Source organism: Pleurodeles waltl, chromosome 1_2 (genome assembly GCF_031143425.1).
Source record: "Pleurodeles waltl isolate 20211129_DDA chromosome 1_2, aPleWal1.hap1.20221129, whole genome shotgun sequence".
In the NCBI taxonomy this organism is placed as follows: Eukaryota; Metazoa; Chordata; class Amphibia; order Caudata; family Salamandridae; genus Pleurodeles; species Pleurodeles waltl.
In genome coordinates this window covers 820468952-820478352 of record NC_090437.1, presented here as the reverse complement: position 1 = coordinate 820478352, position 9401 = coordinate 820468952, and positions in this window count along the sequence as shown.

Here is a 9401-nt window from a genome sequence, read left to right as displayed (position 1 = left end):
TGCCCTGGATCTGAGAACCCTGCAGACTATCTATCCAAACATCCATGAGAAGCCTCGGATGAAGAAGTGCACGACGCACAGGATAAAGAGGAGTACGTCCGGTACTTCTCAGATCGCGCCAGACCATTGCCCCTGTTTGTGGGCGAGGTTGTTCAGGCTATGAAGAATGACGAGTGTCTGCAGAAAGTACAGACCGCCATACGAACCAACCAGTGGCATGTCGTGAGAAAACAACTACCCCTCGGACTCACAATGCACTCTGGGTAGCCTATACAATGTGCGAGATGAACTCACTGTAGACACGGATGGGTGTATATTGCTAGGGTGTAGGCTTGTTATAACATCGTCTCTCACCGCCAGGGTGGTGAAACTGGCTCACAATGGTCACCAAGTCATGGTCAAGACCAAAAGCCGATTGAGGTCGAAAGTGTGGTTTCCTTTCATCGACAAACTAGTAAAAAACTTGGTGAAGTCATGTGTATGGTGCCAAGCCTCTGGAAAACCCATTCGACCAGTCCCGGTAGAGACCGAGCCCAGCCCCGAGAAACCCTGGGTGTCCGCAAGCCTTGAATTTGGAAGCCTCCGGGATGGCTGCCACACCATGGTCCTAATCGATGATTTCTCCAAATATCCGGAGGTGGAAATCATTTCGGCTCTCATGGTGGACGTGGTCATCTCATGTCTGGAGAAGGCTATGGCCACACATGGCCTAATATCAGAAATAAAAACTGACAGTGGCCCACTATTCCAGAGCGGGAGCTGGCAGATTACTTGAACAGTACAGGGACACGACATCGTCGAATCACCCCAAGGTGGCCTCAGGCCAACGGAGAGGTCAAGAGGTACATGAGAACTCTGAGCAAGGTCATTCACATCGCCCACACCAGTGGTCAAACGAGTGACTTTTAAAAAACGTTTATTAGTTTTTGCGAAATTATCGCCGGACTCCCGGTTCAACAACTAACTGAGCGCCTGGACACATCACATTTGAGCGCACTGCGATTGACTCCATCCCACACCACCACTCATGGAAGCCTCTATTCTTAAACCCAGACCAAGTCCAGGAACGGCAGTCAGCCACCAACCGATGGGCCAGCCGGAAGAGGTGGGCAGTATCGTCAGACCTTACAGTCGGGGACAAAGTGTTGTTAAAGGAGACATCTTCAGGAAGCAAGTTCCGCATGCCATTTGGCACTGCCCCCTGGACCATTGTCCGTCGAAATGGATCAGCTGTGATAGCCCGGCACGGAGAAGACACGATCACCCGCAACATTTGACTGTTCAAGAGATTTCGTCCCTCCGATGACAGCCATCAAGATGAGGTCTCCCCACCCACCAACGACGATTCAGCGTCATTATCTGATGATGACATTGACTGCGAACCATGCCCCAACGAATTACCTGATGGCACGCCAAGTCTGGTTCAGGAAGCTCTCCCCAGCCGTAATTCTAATCAAGATCCTGATCAAGGGAGATCGGAAACCACCAGATACAATCTGCTCAATAACCCCGTTCCACCCTCACGGTTGCGCGACCACCTTCTCAATGGATGATGTGACACTGTATGATATATCTTTGTTGTTTTTGTTTTTTAGGAGGAATGTGGTGTCGCGGGCCAGTGACGCAACTGGTGACCGGACACCACCAATATGAGAGGGGCGTGGCCAGAGGAAATGTCCTCGCACACGCCCAGTGTAAGTATTGTAACCCCACATGATTAAAGTGCAGTTGGTCTTCCCCGAGGTTAGGGGTAGACCTATAAATAAAATAAAGGGTGTAGTCGGGGGCAGAGAGGTGATACAGACAGAGCGAGAAGCCCACACCGTGCGGCTGATAACTAACGCATCTAGGCCGCACCCGACCACGCAGTTAACAGCACAATCCGTGTGATTCTTATGGTACCAAAATTCCCAAGAATAACTCAATAGCTAAACACTGCAGGCGCCATTCCTGTTTCCCAGAAGTCTTTGTACGTAAGACAGACTGTGGCAGCAATGAATTACATTTGGGCCATGTTTTTTGTATGTTAGTGTTTGCCTGTATATTAAGAGTTCTGAATTATTGTGTTCTGCTGTAGGACAGTGCATGGCTAGATACAAGGTATATCTGTGCTGAATGAGGATGCTGAGTTCCATCTAAAGTTGCCTGATGACAGTTTGTGTTGTCCATGTCAAGAATGCTTAAGGAAAACCGGACAGTAGGATTGTACTGAGTGTGAACACACACCCCAACAGCACCCCTTCACTCGGCTAACAAGTTCCCTTGAAAACCCATCCCGCCCTCTCTCTGCCCTCAAAGGCCTATCGTCTGTCTCTCCCTGTCATTCTTGTGCCTCTGATGCTTCTGTTTCTCAGCACACAAGCTTTCACAATGTCACCACAGAAGGTCGCTTACTGAGGGGAAGCCCTGATTTTAGTCAAGCCACATAAAATGGAAAGAGGTAGAGAGCGCCAGGCCTTGTCGCTATGTGTGTTTGACTCGGAGTTCAAGAGAAATCTTCCTAACATTTTATAGCTTCTAGAAGCCATTCTGTGTCTCTGAGCAAGTCGTTCAGTGATATAAGCCATGCTTGAAACCCACTGGCCAGGGCTGCCTCTTCTATACGAAAAGTTAAACTGGAAGCCTTAGGGCACCACCTAGTGTTTTTTTCCAAATAAAAGCAAAAGTGCTGAAATATTCTTGGCTAGTGTGTATGGGGAGCGCTCCAGGGGCAAAGTTGCAGTTTGCTCGAAGTTCTTAAAATTCTCCTTGTATTCCTGCTCCTGTGAGAGCTGCTGGATACTGCCTCACATCAGGAAAGATGGGACAAGGGCTGTGCTTGCTGGTTCACTGCATTGAACTTATCCAAATGGTTTTGCATCAATGGAGATGTTTGCTTTAGGATGCTTTTTCGACAGACTGATGCTGACCTTTCTGCACAAAGCTTTCCTATTAAGATGCCACCTACTGAGCTCTAGGGCTCCTTGCTGAGGCCCTATGCCTTCACTCGTCCCAGTCATATTTAGGTGACATTCTGCATTTGGGTAGCAGGGGTAGGTAATCGGGGAGTCCAATCTTATTTGCCTTTGACTGGTACGTCAAAACACAACTCCAGGCAGTCTCAGCAAAACTGATTCAACCCTTCATCCTTTTATAGGCAGAAAAGACATAAAGGTTTTCAGGAGTCCAGGTGAAATAGCATTTTGCTTCCTGGACCACTCCCAATATACTAAAAGAGCTGTGTTTCTGGTCTTTCACAGTATTCTTCATCACCACCAGGTGGCACCCTCATGCTACTGTCATACATTGCTTTAAGGGAGCACTGGACCTGTTTTCCAACTAATAGAAGGAGCACATCAAGGGCCATATTTATACTTTTTGACGCAAAACTGCGCTAACGCAGTTTAGCGCCAAAAAAATTAGCGCTGGCTAACGCCATTCTGAAGCACCATGCGGGCGCCATATTTATTGAATGGCGTTAGCCGACCGGCGCTGCCTGGTGTGCGTGAAAAAAAACCACGTACACCAGGCAGCGCCGGCGTAGGGCAAAATGGCGTTTGGGCGTCCAAAAATGGGGCAAGTCAGGCTGAGGCAAAAATATCGTCTTAACCCGATTTGCGCCATTTTTTTTTGGCGCCCAGACGCCATTAACATGACAAAGACAGGAGTCATGCCCCCTTGCCCAATGGCCATGCCCAGGGGACTTCTGTCCCCTGGGCATGGTCATTGGGCATAGTGGCATGTAGGGGGGCACAAATCAGGCCCCCCTATGCCACAAAAAAAATAAAAAAATACTTACCACAACTTACCTTTTCTTCCCTGGGATGGGTCCCTCCATCCTTGGGTGTCCTCCTGGGGTGGGCAAGGGTGGCAGGGGGTGTCCCTGGGGGCTTGGGAGGGCACCTCTGGGCTCATTCTGAGCCCACAGGTCCCTTAACGCCTGCCCTGACCCAGGCGCTAAAATCCGGCGCAAATGCGGGTTTTTTAGTCCCGCCCACTCCCGGGCGTCATTTTTGCCTGGGAGTATAAATACGACGCATATGCATCGCAGTCATTTTTTAAGACGGGAACGCCTACCTTGCATATCATTAACGCAAGGAAGGTGTTCACGCAAAAAAATTACGCTAACTCCATGAACTTTGGCGCTAGACGCGTCTAACGCCAAAGTATAAATATGGAGTTAGTTTTGTGTCAAATTTGCGTCGAAAAAACGGAGTATAAATATGCCCCCAAGTTCTTGTATAAAATCTCTTCGGCATTTACACCTGCCAATGCATTTGAAGTCTGTGTATTTAGGACTTTTCATGATTGCAATACAGTGTAATATTTCCAGTTCAAGTTCTTTTGTATGAATGATGATCTAAAAGTTAATGCAAGTGCTTTACTTATATGTAGGGCCACTGGAATTATGTGTCTCAAAGGACCAAATTATGTGGTGGGGGTGATCAATACATATGGCAGGAAAAGTCCAGCTATGCATTTACAGTGCCAATAGCTCCAACTCAAGTAAATGCAAGACACATTGTACCGCAAATGCTTGTTTAAAAAACTGGTGAACACTTATCTGCTTAGCTTAGATAAAAGCATCTCAACAAGCAGTTTTAAAGAAACATTTAGAACCCTGAAAGGAGTATAATAGACTTTCTAAAAATCTGCGAAGAACCTGTTTCTCTTCCAAAGTACAGCTGTATGATACTTTTGACTGCTACTGCTGTCACCTTAAATTATAAACAGTTAACTTTGTTCACAAAATTCAGTAGCCGCCTTCTGCAATATCTTAATGGTAGCTGCTGTATGTCTTTAGATCTTGCCTTTCAGACAGTTTTACCTGTCTCTCTAGACTATTATTTTTGAAAAACCTTCACATGTAATATGTTTGCACTGAGGGTTTTTGAAAGTGGGATTTACTGCTCTTTTAAATTGTTATTCGTGTGGTAGTGTGTCAGCCCTCTTTACCTTTAGGCCTCTTCCACTTTGAGTAAGTGCACAAAGCCTGCGCACATTGTTCATATTGACATACAAATAGTTCTTTCTAGTGAATAAGCTAAATATTACTGTGCTCTCTATTAATGTATTATTTTATGTTAACAGCATATATACACACTGTTTATTTTGCCTGCACTTTGAATGCCTAGTTAAACGGCACCACCTGTTTTAGTTTGAACCTACTAGACAGAGCATGTTCTGGGCTTATTAAGAACATTTCTGGGCATGAGAGCATTCTCATCCTTACCACCAGTTTGCTTTCCTGTCATTCTCATTTCTTGCTTTCTTATTTGTGTCTAAGCTTGTCATTCTTGTGTTTCTTCATCAGCTTTAGTACAGCTTCTTTACCATCTCCTTTGGTTGGCTGGCTTCTCTGCTTTCATTGCTTGCTTTTCCAGCACTAGTTTTTCTTTTTGATTAATCATTCCGCAGGAGTGCATGTGTTTACCAGCTGTCCCTCTCATGTACTTCTCTCCCACTGCACTCCATGTTGTTCACTGTCATTTGTGTGCTTCACCCTGCCTCCACGTTGCACTTGCTATCATACTCTGTTGCTTACTTGCCCATCTGCTTCTTCACTGCCCACTTCATGTTGCTCTCTCGCCTGTTGCTTCTCATCCACACCTCGCCCTCTGTGATGCTTCAGCCCAATATGCCCACTGTGATGCTTACCTCACCCTTACTGTCCTTTTCTGTCACCCATTGATCCTCCTTCACACCCTTGCTGTCCATGTTGCTTCTGTCCTCACCGTCTATGTTGCTTCTCCCACCCAACCCTACTTCTCAGTCACCCATTGCTTTTCCTAATAACCCCACTGAATTGCTTCCCCTAACTGTCCCCTCTGTGTTGACAAACAACATCCTTTCTGTTGCTTCCTCTCCCACAATCATGATCCAACTGAACAAAAAACCATAGCAGATGCATCATTTTATAGGCCTGATCTGCTTATTAAAGATGTTCTTATAAAGTATATAAGTTACATTGTAACATTGTAGCTGCCTGCGATTTGAATTCTTGGTCAGGTATTTATACATTCTTGCCTCCTACCTAAAAATAATAATACAATGCATGGTGTTTTATGCAAAAAAAATCACTAATAAATAAGCCACTTCAGTAATTGCTTTTTAAGTTTCATATTTTTTTGAGCTGTTAGACTTGACAGCCTTAGGGTGGTCACCCCTAACTTTTTGCCTACCTCCCTCCACTTTTTAGATACTGTTTTTGCTGGTTTTAGGACTCTGCACACTTTACCACTGCTAACCAGTGCTAAAGTATACATGACCTCTCCCTTTAAACATGATGACATTGGTTCAGACCCAATTAAATTATTTAATTTACTTATAAGTCCCTAGTAAGTGCACTATACGTGCCCAGGGCCTGTAGATTAAATGCTACTAGTGGGCCTGCAGCACTAATTGTGTCACCCACTTAATTAGGCCCTTAACCATGTCTCAGGCCTGCCATTGCAAGGCCTGTGTGTGCAGTTTCACTGCCAATTCGACTTGGCATTCAAAAGTACTTACCAAGCCTAAATCTCCCCTTCTTATACCTATAAGTCACCCCTAAGGTAGGCACTAGGTAACCCATAGGGCAGGGTGCTGTGTAGACAAAAGGCAAGACATGTACCTATGTAGTTTACATGTTCTGGTAGTGTAAAACTCCTAAATTAGTTTTTGCACTTCTGTGAGACCTGCTCCTTTCATAGGCTAACATTAGGGCTACCCTAATAAACTGTTTGAGTGGTAGCTGCTGATCTGAAAGGAGTAGGAAGGTCATATTTAGTATGGCCAAAATGGGAATACAAAATCCCACTGACTGGTGAAGTTGGATTTAATATTACTATTTTAGAAATGCCACTTTTAGAAAGTGAGTATTTCTCTGCACTTACATCCTTCTGCGTCTTACAATCTATGGGGGTCATTCTGACCCCCGCCGGCGGCGGAAGCGGCCGGCCTGGCGGGAACCGCCAGAAGACCGTACCGCGGTCAAAAGACCGCGGCGGTCATTCTGACTTTCCCGCTGGGCTGGCGGGCGACCGCCAAAAGGCGGACGCCCGCCCAGCGGGAAAACACCAGCAACGAGGATGCCGGCTCCGAATGGAGCCGGCGGAGTTGCTGGTGTGCGACGGGTGCAGTTGCACCCGACGCGATTTTCAGTGTCTGCCAAGCAGACACTGAAAATCTCAATCGGGCCCTGTTAGGGGGCCCCTGCAGTGCCCATGCCAGTGGCATGGGCACTGCAGGGGCCCCCAGGGGCCCCACAACACCCGTTCCCGCCATCCTGTTTCTGGCGGTGAAAACCGCCAGAAACAGGATGGCGGGAAGGGGGTCGGAATCCCCATGGCGGCGCTGCTTGCAGCGCCGCCGTGGAGGATTCCCTGGGGCAGCGGGAAACCGCTGGTTTCCCTTTTCTGACCGCGGCCTTACCGCCGCGGTCAGAATTGCCCCAGAAGCACCGCCAGCCTGTTGGCGGTGCTTCCGCGGCACTCTGCCCTGGCGGTTTTCAACCGTCAGGGTCAGAATGACCGCCTATGTCTGGCTCGGTTCGGTTGACAGCTCCGTTGTGCATTCACTCAAACAAAATGCAAACACAGGATGCTCAGCCTCACTTGCATACATCTGCATTTTGAATGGGTCTTCCTGTGCTGGGAGAGTGGAGGGCCTGACACTTACATGTCAAAGGACAGTAGCCTGCCCTCACACAAAGGACTGCCACACTTCCTACTGGGACCCTGGCAGATAGGATGGAACTGAAAGGGGACCTTGTGCACTTCTAAGCCACTCTTTGAAATCTCCCCCACTTCAAAGGCACATTTGGGTATTTAGGCAGGGTCTCTGACCCTACCAACTTAGACACTTCTTGACAAGACACTCTTGTCACAGACACTTTCTGGAGAAGAGAACCTGAACCAGAACCTGCAACCTGCCAAGAAGAACTGCCTGGCTGTCCAAAGGACATAACCTGATTGCTTTCTGTGAAGTTGTGCTGCCTTGCTGTTGCCCTGCTGCATTTCTGCTCTCTGGCTGTGCTGAGAAGTGCTCTCCAAGGGCTTGGATCGAGCTTGCCTCCTGTTCCCTGAGGTCTCAGAACCAAAAAGACTTTATCACTGCAAGAAGAACTCCTTGTGTGGTGAAAATCGATGCACAACCTGCAAGAACTGATATACAGCCTGCATCACAGTGAAACATTCACCACACGCCAAACCGGAACGAGGCAGCTGACGTTGCAACGGGAAGATCAATGCAGTGCCAGTGTAGCGACCGGAAATTCGACGCACAACCCACTGGATCGATGCACAGCCAAGCCAGAACAACACAGCTCGACTTCCTGAGAGGAATCGACTGCGCCTGGCGTGCTGTAGAAATTTCCAGCAAACGCCCATTGGATCGACACAGACCCTGTGACTTCATCCTGTCTGTGCCGGATTTCAACGCATCGTCCCCGGGGTGTCTGAAAACCCCGCAACCAGAATAGGATCCAAGACCGAGCACCGGTAATTGACGCAAAGCCTTCCCTGCATGGAAAAAAAAGGATGCATCACCGTGTGCGGCCCAAGAAATCGACTCACACCTCCCTGTTTTCCACGCATCTCTTCCTCTGCAGTTCTTTGTGGAGATTTTGAATGCAAATCAGGTACTTTGTGCTTGCAAGAGACATGTATTGCTTTTAAGAGACTAAAGACACTTTGGCCCTCATTACAGCCCTGATGGTTGGTGTTACAGTGGTGGTAACACCACCAACAGGCCGGGGATAAAAAAAATATGGGATCATGACCACAGCGGAAACTGCCAACACAGACAGCCACTTTCACACTCCGACCGCCACAGTGGTAGCAACAAACACCGCGGCGGTCACTGCCAACAGACAGGTGGAAGACAATGTACCGCCCACCACATCACAACCCGCCAATCTGCCAGCTTTTCAGGGACGGTACCAACGCCATCAAAAGCATGGCAGAAACAGGAATTAGAAGGGAAACCACTCACCTCTCGACACTCAACAAAGAACCAGGATGCCATGGAGCCTGAGTTACAGGTCCTGCCGATGCTCGTCTAGCTTCTCATCTACCAGGAACATCAAAGATGGCGACGACGGTGAGTAGTAAACCTAGTACACAGGGGAGGGGGAAGGAAAACGAGAGTGACACACACACGCAACACTCCCATCCCCACCCACAACACCATACACACAAACACATGCAGCAACATTACATATACACCCCGTAACACCCTGGAAGAATGCAAGGACAAAAGGAATTGAGTCAAATTAGTGATATATTAGAAAAAGGCAGATTTACTATAGAGGTTGGAAAACAGTATTAATACAAATATACAATATGTACAGACGGCCGAACATTGTCCATCCACAAATGTCCGTGGGCCACTGGGCCAAAAATCATGGGTCAAGCCCACACTTGACTCCTGCCTCAATATGG